The sequence below is a fragment of the Panthera pardus genome, unplaced genomic scaffold, assembly GCF_024362965.1.
Source record: "Panthera pardus isolate Hobbes unplaced genomic scaffold, ASM2436296v1 HiC_scaffold_12, whole genome shotgun sequence".
In the NCBI taxonomy this organism is placed as follows: Eukaryota; Metazoa; Chordata; class Mammalia; order Carnivora; family Felidae; genus Panthera; species Panthera pardus.
The window spans coordinates 87,660,027-87,669,362 of NW_026526677.1; the positions used below are offsets into that span (position 1 = coordinate 87,660,027).

General features: G+C 45.6%; 1 long non-coding RNA gene across 1 annotated transcript; it reads left to right on the forward strand.

Moving 5' to 3' along the window:
• The first annotated feature begins 3,646 nt into the window (after positions 1 to 3,646).
• Positions 3,647 to 8,797, forward strand: LOC109250391 (uncharacterized). The gene is made up of 2 exons (XR_002073016.2): positions 3,647 to 7,656; positions 7,958 to 8,797. It is a non-coding gene; the product is annotated as an uncharacterized LOC109250391 (long non-coding RNA).
• Positions 8,798 to 9,336: the final 539 nt, after the last annotated feature.

The window sequence follows — 9,336 nt, forward strand, 5'->3', positions numbered from 1 at the left end:
CTGGATGGCATTTAATACCACAGTGACTGAGCAAGGGTTTTCTGTGGAGGGAGGAGCAGGGGCTGGGGAGGGGAGAGAGTTCCCCTTTGCTCTCACCTGGGCTGGCTTCCACAAAGCCTCAGAACCAGGCCCATGCCACTGTCTGACTGCACATTTTGTATATGGAAGACACAGACCTGAACCAGGGCTTGCCCTCTTGTCCACAGTCTGGACCCCTCATAGCACACCCAGACCAGACGTGACCTTGCTCTACAGTTAAAAACAAGTGAAAGTCATCTGCCAGGGTCACTTGGCACCAAAGTCCTGTGACAGAAGGGGCTCCACTTAAAGGGCAGCACAAATCCAGGGCATTAAAATAACCTGAATGGTGTCATTTTCTGATCAAATGCCTTTCCCTGTCGGGTTTGTGATTTTCGAGCCTGAGAATGTCCCCTCAAGGCTCAGGTTTCTCTGCTGTCACACTGGTCTCAGGCCTGGAATGTGAGTACTGGCCGTGGAGGTCTGATGTAGCTATGTCACAATCCCAAAATGGAGAGACATTATCTCATAGACAGTGGCAGCAGGCAGGCACCAGTTTGCTGCTGGCAGGCATGGTCAGAATCTGGCCCCGTGAGTATTTCTCACCCACGGTTCTCAGTGGACACACAATTTGAGGTCCAAGATGCCAATCTATGCACTAGAAAATTAGGGTCTTGCAAAGCTTCTCATCCAGGAGTAAACCCAGGAAAACATAAGCTGAGGTACAGAGAGGCTCATTTTTGTTATAAGTCCTGTTGGTTTGCAGGAGGGTGATCCCTGGTGGAGAGGCCCTGCAGTACCTGAAAGGCTTGGTCAGAATGCAGAGAGCAGCAATTCGCTAGGTGAAAGGGTACTCAAGGCAGGGCTAAGCTGCCATCCTTACTTCCCTGGGCCTGCGAGGGCAGGATTGCTGACCACAGGGCAGGTGGGGCTTGGTGGCCTATGAGGTAACCATCCCTTTCAGCACTTGGAGGGGATGAGGCCCCAACGGGAAACCATTTCCCCTCTCATAGAGTAATAAAGGCCATCAGAGTCATAACTACTTTGATCGTGAACTATCTTTAGGGATGAAGAGAAACACCTTCCTACCCAGCCTTAGAAAGGGGGGGTCCTTTTCTCATTGGTAGCCTGTTCACCCACTTACTTCCTATGGCTCTGCTCTGCGACTTTTGTTACAACCAAGCCATTTTCCAAACCAGCCCTGCATGCTCCTGCCTCCTCCTGTCACTCATTCCTTCCTGGACTAAAGAGTCTTCCTCTTCTTAGTCCACCCTTTCTTCCAGGTGCACCCTTGATTGATTCCTCCTGCTGAGTGAGGCATCTGAGTGCTGCAGCCTCCAGTCTCTGGGGCTCCTTCAGAACCAGTGTCTATTCCTTTCACACGACCCTTGGCACACACCAGCTTCCCAGTTCCTTACCATCATGCACGAGGGTTAGAGCATGTTTGTTGGAAGGCCCTTCAGCACAGAGGCTGTGTTTTATCTCTCAGAATTTCCCATGCCTAGCAGAGGGCTCACAGCATTGACTCTTAAGAATGTATGACCTCTCCAATGGCTTCCCATCACACTTAGCAACAAAACCTAACATAGAAGCCAGCAATATAGCCTCATGTCCTAATTTCCCCATTTCTTTACCTTCCTCCAACACATTGGGCATGCTAGCATCAGGCCTTTGCACTTGCTCTTCCTTCTGCCTGGCATATCTTTCTCTGGACCTCCAGGTGGCCACCTCTCTCACTCCATTGTCTCTGCCCAAAGGCCACTTTCTCAGAGAGGACTTTCCTGGCCACCATGTCTAAAAGATAGCACTCCTCATCCCATATGCCTTGTCTTGCCTTATTCTTCATCACAGCACCTAATTACTGACTGACATCATATTAGTATAGTATAGTATAGTATAGTACATTACACTATGTATTTGTTTTTATTGTATGGTCCCCATAAGAATGAAAGTTCCATGAGGGCCAAGACCTGACTTTATTCACAGCTTGTTCTCAGTACCTACAGTGGTATCAGGAATATTGTAGGTATTCGATACTTGTTGACCAAATGGATGGGAAAAATGAATGAGCAAACATTTCCCTGAGAAGTGGGGACCATTCTGGACAATGATGTGACATGCGGTCTGCTGTGGGATAACATAAGGCTTCCTTTCAAAGAACCAAAAAGCATCAGAACTATAAAGGTACTTCAAAGGAGGTCAACTCTCAACTGTACAGAGTAAGAAACTGAGTCCCAGGGAGGGAAACATAAATGGCATAAGCACTTGAAAAGTTAAAATCTTTGACTTCTAATTGTTAACTCTTCCTAGAATGTGGCCTGATGTGACAACTCTTCTGAACGAATTCTGAGTTACCAATTTTCTACTGGTTTTGCACTTGAATAATTTTTATAGAATCAAAACAGTCAAGAGAATAAGACCAGTCGCATAAAATTTTACCTCTTCATGCTTCCGAGTGTTTTTAGAGACGTTACTGCAAAGGAAGCATCAACACTGATTTTGTCCAGTGTCCCTTCTGCAGTAGCCCAGTAGCCCAGTAGCCCAGATCTGGACAAATATTGAATGCTTTACATTGTTGCTTTATTCTTCCCAACCTTTGTGTGTTAGGCAGGACACTGCAGGACATCTTCTTTTGGAATGAAGAAGAAATCTAAGCATTTGCCCAAAGCTAAGCTGCAGCTGAGTTCCAGGTCTTCATCTGGCTTTCTCCTTCAGGCACCTGAGTAGTGCTGGTTCTAGGTCATTGAAAATGGACTGGAACCACTCATTGCCACTGGTGGGTGGTTCAGCTGACCATGAGTGTCAGTATTCATCAGACCACAGCCATTCTAGGTTTTCCTTTTCCTTTTTTTTTTTCTAATTCCCCGGAGGGTTCTAAGAAAATCCCATCCAGATCTCCTCTCCCAGGTGGCCCTCGAGGGTGGCTGCCCCCTTGCTCTTCTTGTAAGATTATGTTTGACAGCAATGAAAACCAACAGTTGAACAGCAATAATTTCTTGGCAGGACAGATTGGCATGAGACTTATCCCAAAACAAAATAAGCCTTTCAAGGAAGTGTATTTCAAGTTGGGCTCACGTTCCCAAGACACTGAGATTCTTACATGGCTGACACAGGAGCTGAAGCTGAGCCCCAGCCAGGGCCGTCAATGATTGTCAATAACACGACAGAACAGAGAGAAGACTCAGGGGCTGAGTATGTTCCTGAACAGTTCAAACAGGGGTAACTGGAAATGCTACGGAACTCATTCTCAGAAAAAGTTTTTTGCACTCTGGCCAGATTTTCTTAAATGGCCTTGTTAGTGATTTCAGTCTTGGAGGAGGGTGTGTGGGTCAGAGTAGCATCCACTTGCCTTCCTTCCACTTCTTTTCACTACCCATTCCTTCCCATCATTCTCCACAATTCTTTCCATGCCACCTACCACCATTTTCACTGCTGTATGTGCCACTTAGAGGAGCTCTCTAGACATTATGCCACAAGGGAGCCTGTCATGTTACCTATGAATGGCAACTTATATGCCTCTGGTTGTCTGCATCCTAAGTTGTTATAAGCCTTCCTCTCTAGGCTTGGTTACAATGCACAAGCTCACAGAATAATTCAAACATCAAAGGTGGAAGTATCCCCAGCGTGACCTGGGGATAACCAAGTTGCTTTTGCGCTGCATTCTCTCAAAGCCCACAAGAGGACGCCCAAGACCTCTCAAGTCCAGTTACGACAAGTGGCAGTGAGGCCAGGAGGTGGCGCTGTTGCCTTAACCATCAAGAAGGAAGCGGTTCCGGTTTAGGCGGGGCTGTGAATGTACTGGTTGGGGGACACATAGCACCCCTGCCGACTGCGAGTAATCCCTATGTGGGATGCTAGGCTGTCCCAGCCAAACATTGCTACCCGACCCTGAGAGGTAAAGCCAAGCTCTAGCCAGCCTGATTCAATGGAAAAACTCTAGGTGAGAAACCAGAATTCATGGGTTCTAGTTCCAGCTGCCATGCTATTTTGCTGGGAGAGCTTGAAGGAAATCACTTACTCTTTTTGCCCCAAAGGCTTCCTCGATGTTCCATGTGTTCTAACAACATAACTTAAGATTCAGGAGTGCCAAGTGGGCATAGGATTCAGGAATAAGAAAGACAAAGCTCATGTCCTGAACAAATTCATTGTCCGCAGGTTGGGGAAGGGTATAGGGAAGGACACATAATCAGAAAGTCACAGGTTGAGGAGGGAAGTGGAGGTCTGGAGGTGCACACAGATGCACATGCGGGGAGGACTTCACCAGCCTGATGGATCGGTGAAGGATTCCTGGTGATTCTAGACAGTATCAGAGCTGAATAGGACTCATGTTGGTAAAGATTTGGACGGGCAGAGGGGCAGCCAGGGCAAAGGCAGTGAGGCAGAAAATAGCCTAGTGGGTGAGTGGGGCTCTTGTGTAAGTGAGTAGTGTTAGGAAGTGGAGCTGGATGAAGACACAGACACCAGTCAGGTGGGGCTTGCAGATCCTGTCCAAATGTCCCTTTATAGGCTTTGTGGTCAAAATGCTCTGAAAAGGGAGCAATGCAAAGACCAATGGTGTCACTAATACATGTATTTATTACAGGTGCATAAATCTGTGCTCATTTGGAGATAAAGAAGATAAAGAACTACCAAGGGGGAAGGAGGGCCAGGGGAGACACAAGACCAATGTCCACCTTCTGCTGTGTTTTAGCTTGACCTGAAGTCACCACTAGCCACCATTGTTCTCTCTCTTTCCTCCCTGACCAAGAAGTAAAACAAACTCATTAGGACATGGACTTGTTAAGATCTAAAATTGAAGAACAGCCATATATTTATTTATCAAGACAAATATATACATTATTTATGCAAGATAATAAGTCACCAAAGTATAAAAGCACATATTGTCATTTATTTATCAAAACAAAGGTATGTGTTCATGTTTTACAAATGAGAAATAGGAGACCCAGGCCACATGACCCAAAAATGGTGGTGCTGGCACTCTATCTGGGCTTTCTGATCGTACTACATGCTCTCCACTTTTCACCAGCATGATTTACTCTGAGCACTTTGAGGACTGACCTCCTGGCTGGGGAAGGCAAGCCCAGCATCACTGGTACCCAGTTCATGCATTCACTCTGTGATCTGGAGGGCCTATAAAACAGGGGTTCTCACACAGGCTGCTGCATTCACAGAAAGCGATGTTGGATCTCTGGTTTTAGTATTTACTCTAAAACCCCCTGTTCTTCTCAAATGAGCACTAATTGGTCACCAGCACTGAAGGAGCATGCAGTGTGCCATGAGTTCTAGAGAATAAGAGAGATTTTCAAATGCACTGCTGTACAGGCATTATGGCTGGGTACAGGCAGTTAGGCTGGCTGTGCAGTGCTTTGTTGGTATCTGGGACGATGTTGCAGGGAGGGCCATCCATGAGTGTCTGTGACTTGATGTACCCTTAGTTAAAATGGCATTTTTCCCAGATGCTTAGTCTCCAAACAGAAAACAGCCTGAAATGTCATTTTTCAAAGTTTCTGCTACAAAAATTGTTGCCAGTATATTTGAAGTTTATGGAAAGAATGTTTTTAATCAACTAAGTGTACTGAAGTATGTAAAGTTCCGGGAAGGAATACAGCCCACCACTGAGGCAGAGAGAAGTGGAAGTCTAGCAACAACAAATGAAGGACCCCAGACTCAGCAACACTGGAAAGAAGTTACATCCAGTAAGAGGACTGTGATGGGGGCAGGACTGTAAAAAACAAAACAAAACAAAACAAAACAGCAAGCAATCTGTGAGAATGGAACAAATGACATGCAAAATAGTCCAAAGAATAACATGTAAATTAGCATCAGATTTCCAAAGAATCTTATAGTTGAGAGCCTAGAGAGACCATCTCTCCAGATAATGCTACTGAACCCCCACGGAAGGGAAGCAACTTGCCCTAATAGAAACAGCTAACTTCAAAGAGGGCTCACAGGGAGTGAGGCCCTGATTTCAATGCTCCATGTGAATTAACCCATTTAATTGTCCCAGAAAGGGCATGAAGTGTGAGGCTTCCCCCATATTGGCAGATGGGGCAACGGATGCTTAGGGAGGTTAAGGTACTTGCCCAGCTCATCTCATTAGTAAGAGGCAAAGCAGGGACCAAACCGGGGCAGTCTAGCTCCCAGCCCATCTTCACAAGCATATTGCTCCTGGAACCATTGCAAACCAGCAGCAGAGCCAAGACTAAAGCCCTGGTGCCCCAGTTTCCTATTCCTGTTCTTTCCACCATTCTGCTCTCTCCTTGGGCCCAGAAGGTTCTCCTCTCAGAGCCATGGCGCTTGCTGGTCCCAGCATCCTTGTCTGGAATGCTCTTCTCCTACATCTGCACAGAGTCTGCTCCCCGGATTCCTTTTCTGTCCACCCCAAATAAAATGGCAACACCTCCACTGTCCATAGCACTGGAACGTCAGATACCCCTTACTTCATTCATAGATGAAACATCTCGCCATCTACTTGCTGTATATTTACTCATTTTTATTGTTGTAGCTCAGTGTTTCCTACCAAATGCAAGCTCGTGAAGGTAGCATCCATGCTTTCTTCAATAACATGTCCCTGGTGCCTGGCGCCTCAAAGCAGGCAAAAAACATTTGATGAAAAAGTAAATGAATAAAATGAACAAATGACCAAATGGTAAGTAATTCCCAGGCCTGAAGCAAAGAACTCAGGTGCCCTGTGCCACACGGCAAATGTCACCCCTGGCTGCTTTACTCACGTGCTACCCAGGAAACCTGACTCCTTCTACCGTGAGTTCCTGGCAAGATTCATTTCTTGAATTGTAATATCATGTCTCTAAGAGTCTTCTATTAAACTGTAAGTACTTCTGGGGCACCTGGGTGGCTTAGGCAGTTAAGCGTCCGACTTTAGCTCAAGTCATGATGTCACAGTTCATGAGTTCAAGCCCTGTGTCGGGCTCTGTGCTGACAGCTCAGAGCCTGGAGCCTGCTTTGGATTCTGTGTCTCCCTCTCTCTTGCCCCTCCCCTGCTCACTTCTGTCTGTGTCTCAAAAATATATAAACATTAAAAAACATTTTTTTAAACTGTAGGTACTTCTGAAAGGGAGAACATCATACATGAATTAATTACTAGCCATTAACACTTTGGGATATACTAAAGTGATACATAAACATCATTTTATATATAACAGATCCAAACTAAAATACAGCTCGCATGGTTGGAGCATTCGGAACATGCCGGTCATAGTGCAAGGTACTTTACACATGGTACTAATTGCCAAATATTTCTGGCTCTCTGCCTTCCTGGCACTCGTGGGAATAGCACTTCCCAGGTCTTTTGTGGTGGGTAGCACCATGTGACTGGTTCCAAACAGACATAAATGGGCCTGTTACCCATTTACAGGGCTAATGAGAGACCCCTCAGAACTCTCTTTTCCTTTCAGCTCAGCTGCCTTCAATATGGGACCTGCCTTAGCCTGAATCCCTGAGTGATGTGATGAACACAGGACCTGCCCACCCCCACCCCCATCCCCAGTGTCTGTACAGTGATCTTCTGGGGTAATCTGTGCTATCATTTCTTTACAGGTAAAGAAGGGGCTGTGTGTTATTAAAGGATTTTCACAAGATTTCATGGCTGGCAAGTGATGGAGCCACAAAGGGAACCAGGTGTGTTTGATGCTAAAGCCCATAAGTTTCACCTACATTTACTCTCTCTCCCAAATCTTTATGGAATAAATAAGGAGAGAGAAATGAGAATAATACCATCTGTGGCCTGGAAAACAGAAGCTTCGTATGGCACTACAACTTTGGGGAGTCAAGAAGGCTGTGGGATCTTGAGGAAATGCTTATAAAAACTGGTGGTATTGGGGAAAAAACTCTATTGTGAATATTCTTTCTCCCTGTTCATATTTTTGCTTGTTGGAGAGGTAGAATCCATGATCTTGGGTTTGATTCTTTTCCATTGCAGATTCATTGGTGAGGAAGCCAGCACACGTACAGAGATGTCTCACAGTGCCCCGGCCCTGTGCTGAGGGCACCCTGATGACTCCAACACTCAAGCCCCTGTTTTCAAGGATCTGCCACTGCCCAGTCAATCCCCCTCTCCTTCCATTGTTCCTACAGGGAATGGTCACTACTGCTGAAGATAATTGCTCAACTGTTTGCGCTGAGAGTTAGGGAGGGTCAAATCTCCACTGCTCCATGTACTCTTTGTATCCTTTATACAAACTACATGGAAGTGATAGAAAATTCTGAAGGTCTGGATCACCTAAGAACAAAACTGGAATGCTTGGGAGGCAGGAGCCTCCTGCCCAAAATTTTTCACCCACTGCTAGCATGGTACCTAAATTTTCTACCATTAGAAATTTATTCCTTTGGGTTTAAAGCAGATTTCTCCTCTTGCCTAGAACTTGCCCAGACTATTGTATAAAATCTTCTTTTGTCATACGTCCAAATGACTACCCTAACAACTCCTAACAACTATCTCAACATTGAGATCTTGTAGAAATAGCCCAAGGAACCCGGCAACATAAGGAATGGCTGTACTTCCAGGTGCTAAATACTTCAATTTTGAGGATTAAAATGTTCCTTATGGCCTTCTCCTTTTAATTTCCCTTTTCCCAACAGAACTCAAGTAGAGGGTTTGTTGGTATTGTTTGTTTGCCACTGGTGTTGACGAGGGGCAGAATGCCATCTTCTCATGAGGACTAAATTGATGAGAATTCTCATTGTGCTGTACAGAACTCAAATTACCCACACCACTATCCATCACAAACTCTGTGGATTCCCGAAGTTTGGACTGAAATTGTGCTCTGAGAAGTATCTTTCTTTCCGGGAGTCAGGGGATGGTGGAGGGATGGGGACACCTTTACGGAGAGGGACAGCCATGGACTAACGGAAATGAGAAGATGTGGAAAATGTCATAGCCTGGGAAGAGAGGATTCTAGGAGGGTCAGGGGAAATACGGCATCAAAACTCAAAGGCACAGGTCTTAGGGATAAATATCCAGAAACTCACTTAAAAAAACAAGGAGGTATTATAATGACCCCAAGCAGAGAGGAAAGGCAACACAAGAATGTATTTGTAGACTTAACCATGACATAAAATTATATGATTTGAGGCCCAATTTGTTTTGAATGTCCCTGCTTTTCTTGATCTCTTTAGTTTATTATCCAAGACCACCTCGTGAAATACTTTGAACCCAGATTCAAGTTGAACATAAAACACAACTGAGTGTGGAAAAGAAAAACTGAACAAATGTCTAACCAGAGTGATATGTGAAGGTTCGGCTCACCTGGAAGCCTGCAGGACTTGGGGCGGCTGCAGGACCTGGGGGTCTGGGGCCGG